The sequence below is a fragment of the Amblyomma mixtum genome, chromosome 1, assembly GCF_055824585.1.
Source record: "Amblyomma mixtum isolate Tamu chromosome 1, ASM5582458v1, whole genome shotgun sequence".
NCBI classification, from domain to species: Eukaryota; Metazoa; Arthropoda; class Arachnida; order Ixodida; family Ixodidae; genus Amblyomma; species Amblyomma mixtum.
Window position 1 is genome coordinate 21,908,499 of NC_143012.1, and position 4,247 is coordinate 21,912,745.

Consider the following 4,247-nt stretch of genomic DNA (forward strand, 5'->3'; position numbering starts at 1 on the left):
ACTCGCTCAAGGTCTTTGGTGTCTTTCATGGTATGCGGGTCCCAGAGTTCGGAAGCATATTCTAACTTCGATCTCACTATTGCATTGTAGGCTAACATTTTAGTCCATACAGGCGCGTTTTTAAGCTTTCTTTTTATGAACCACAATTTTTTTAGCGCAGCTGAGCAAACATCCGAGATATGAGTTGACCATGTAAGCTTATTGTTAAGGGTAACGCCAAGGTATTTGTATTTGTCGACTTCGAGGACAGCTCTATTTCCAAGTTGGTATGGAAAAATGCTAGCAGACTTTTTTCTTGTTACGCGTAAAAGTACAGTTTTTTCCGCATTGAGCTCCATTCCCCAATTGGAACACCACTCAGTAATTTCTGCAAGGCATCTTTGCAACACAGAATGATCATCATGGGACACAATTTCCGTGAAGATAACACAACCATCCGCGTATAACCGAATGGACACATTGCCAGGAGTAACATCAACCAAGTCGTTAGCATAAATTAAAAATAACAATGGTCCTAGCACACTGCCCTGAGGGACTCCTGAGGTGACCTGACGAGCACTGGAAGTACAATTTCTAATATCAACAAACTGTTCTCTGGTTTTGAGATAAGCACATATCCACTGTATGATACCAAATGGGAGTCCAATTTTATCTAATTTATGTAATAGCTTTGCATGGGGAACTTTATCACAAGCTTTGCTGAAGTCCAGAAAGAGCACATCTATTTGTCCAGATAAATCAAGTATGCGGGATAGCTCATGTACGGTTGTTACGAGTTGAGTTACAGTGGAGAGTCCTTTCCTGAAACCATGCTGAAAAGGTGATAGTATGCTATGATCTTTCAAAAACTCTTGTAAGCTATTGGAACATATTGTCGCTGGTTTCATACAACACGTGCTAGTAATAGATATACTAGGTGTTGCTGCTTGTGTCACTGATGTGTGGTTAAGATGTTAATTAAGTACACAATTCTTTGTGAATCTAAATGCTGGAGACACTGGAGGGCGTTTGGGAGGCTGCGAAACGGAACATGGTGTTTCGAATCCCATCAAGCGAAAAGATTTTTTTTCAGGTCTGACTAGAAAAAGCGTGACACCTCTACTGACAACCTTCTGCTGACAACCTTCTGCTGACAACCTTCTGCTGACAACCTTCTGCTGACAACCTTCTGCTGACAACCTTCTGTCGACAACCTTCTGTCGACAACGATGAGGCTTTAAAGGCTTTCGCCTTAAAATATCAGCATGAAAAACTGCGTACGGTGCTAAATCTCCTCTGTTTCGACATATCGCAGTGCTAACGTCCTCGCATTGTTTCCCTTTTAAAGTTTTGCTTTTAGCTTGTTGCACATCCTCTTTCCCATTGAATCCGCTTACACGTCATTATTTTCCCCGCTAATCCGACGACCAAATGAGCCACGTTGCTTAAAGGGTATGTCTCCAGCTTAGCACTGCTCTTTGAAGCAGTGATGCTCGGTCTTCGAAACAAGCTTAGCGTGTGCTGCGAAGGGATTTCATCGAGGTGGTGCGGATTATTAATTAGCCAGCAACGAAAGAGCTCGTAGGTGTGAAGTCGTCTCAGTGAAGGCGCCATTTAAGTTGACCTGTGAGGACAATTTCGCGCTCCAGTCGCAGAGCTCCGTTTTCAAGGCAGGAGTTAAATAAGTAACATAAATGGAGGGGCAGATTTCCTAAGCTTGGAACGCTTGAAAACATTTCTCCTTAACGCCCCGCTCGCTGTAAGGCTACTGCAAGCGCGAAATGTGTTGTGAGACCGCCATGTGCAATTATATTACGGTTAATTGATGTCTTTTGGGCCGCCGCGGTGGCTCAGTGGTCATGCCGCTCGGCTGCTGACCCGAGAGACGCGGGTTCGGTCTTAGCCGCGGCAGTCGAATTTTGATGGAGGCGAAACTGTAGAGGCCCGTGTAATGCGCGATGTCAGTGCACGTTAAAGAACGCCAGATGGTCGAAATTTCCGGAGCCTTTCACTACGGCGTCCCTCATAGCCTGGATTGCTTTGGGACGTTAAATGCCCACGAACTAAACTAAACTAATTGCATGCCTTTCACACGGCCCTTACGTTCACCGTCTGCCCGCTTGGCGAAACACTGGGGTTTGCTCTAGAAACGGTCCTGCTTGGCGATCGGTTTGACGTAACGAACATGAGAGCGCTAATTGCTCTAATTAACGTGCGTTGCATAATTCACCTCTGTTTGCAGTGTTCAGTTTCAAAGGGAGCAGCGCGGACAGAACTTTAATTTTTCTTGTAGGGTGGCGAGACGCAATATAAAGGGACAGTTGGGATGGTCAGATTAGATTCCTCTGAGGAAGTCGCGCCGGGACGCTACAGATGACAAAGAAGCGTCTCCGCATTCACACATAGAAAGCGTACTTGTGCGCCATTGCTGTTCATCGACTTGCGCATACCTGCGGTGTTCCGAAGGGGCGAAACTTACAATGAGTGCATGGGGCCTGCTGAACCACGACACACCAACAGATGTGGGCGAACAATTAGCGAAAACTGCCTCTCAACTGACAGTCGAGGCTCTGGGCTAGAGGATGTCATACATGTGTTAAGAACTTCTATGGCCAATATTCAGTAACGCTTTTCTAGGTGGCCGCGTGCATTAGATTCACAGCAAGGTGTTGCACGATGAGGTAAACAGCGCTAATGAATTCTGCACTCTACTCCCCTGGCACAAAAAAAAAACGAAGACGTGGGCTTAAGTCTCCTTAGTTGCGGAAATGCGAAAGCTGTGCTCGGTCCCTGAATTTGCGTTTTGAAGCATGGCTAAGTGGCCGGGCTGGCGTCTGCTGCGTTAATACGCGTGCGACATCGGCCTGGGCCATCGTTGGACAGTGCGAGGGAGGGGGGTTCAGTGGATGCCGAACGAAGGCGCTAAGGCACGCCAAGCAAGAAATAATCTGCGCATAAATACTCATGCACTCTTCGGTACATATTTATAGATATGTTTATAAGACAACTGTATTCACTAGACGCGCCTTTATTCAAGTGCTGATGTGGAACCGTTGTGGCGCTTGCTCTGGTTCAGATCCACCTTACGAAAGCATTTGACCGTGTTCGCCACTCTTTTCTGCTTTCACTTCTAGAGAGAGCAAACGTGGGGCCTTCTGTACTTAAGGGGGTACAACTTTGAACCATTCCAATTTTAGCATTCCATTTCTTTTCTTTTTTTGCAGTGAAACAGGTGTGGAAGTTACCAGAATGAACTGCGAACTGAACTTACTTGCATATAATTTGGCACCACCCGGCTCTATACTGTACGGCGTGTCATTTTTCTTTTCTTTGATCATATCAAATCCCGGTAATCCCTCTAACGGCCTACTTTCGCCAATTCTGTTGTTTCATAAAGACTTCTGAAGGGCACGCCATCCACATCGCATTGCATAAAATCTCAAAGTTACCTGTTTTGCATTTCCAATAAGGATCCCCTTTGCCAAAGTGATGCTGGTGCTGTAGACTAGTTCAGCCTTCCGTAACCCTTCGAAACCTGGCACAGAAAAATTAAGATTAAAACTACAGATGATCATACCAAGTGGCCGCATAAATATCAAATAAAAATTTAGGTAATCGCATTTGAACTTTCCATGATTGATCACTTCATGCGTTAAGCACCAGCGTATGAAAATCGCGCGCCGAAAATCTGCATGAAATAGACAAACGAGAATGCTCATGATCGATACCAGCAGATCAATAATTTTTTGAGAGTTGAGTACAATATTCATGAGAACTGATTGTATGTTGTCCAACCTGCGCTTATAGATACGAGGGGCGATGAGAAAGAGATGTGGGCTGCATGCGTTAGAGTTGAAAACGTTGTGGCAGACACGCGGCACTGCTGCAATAAGCCGCAGCGTTCATTCGGTGAGCAAACTCTCTCAATCACCCATTAACTGCCACCTGCCAGGATGGCAGGTTGGGTGCGCTGCCTACGTTACAGACGCCAAGCCCTTATAGTTGCACGATACGCCGTAGCTTTCGCTCTCTAAGCAGGTTCATCAGTAGCTGAACCGCAGCTAATTTTTCTTAATGAAGGAGGTTTACGCCATTTTCCGATATACCTGATATCTATTTTTGCCCATTAATCGCGTAGTATTGACATTAGAATGGCAACGACTGCGCTCCCAAGAAGACAAAACCTAGTATTGAGCTTGACAGTTGTGAAAAGTACCTCAGTGATCTTAGTACATCGGTTCATCCTTTTGTTAGGTCAGTATTGTTCT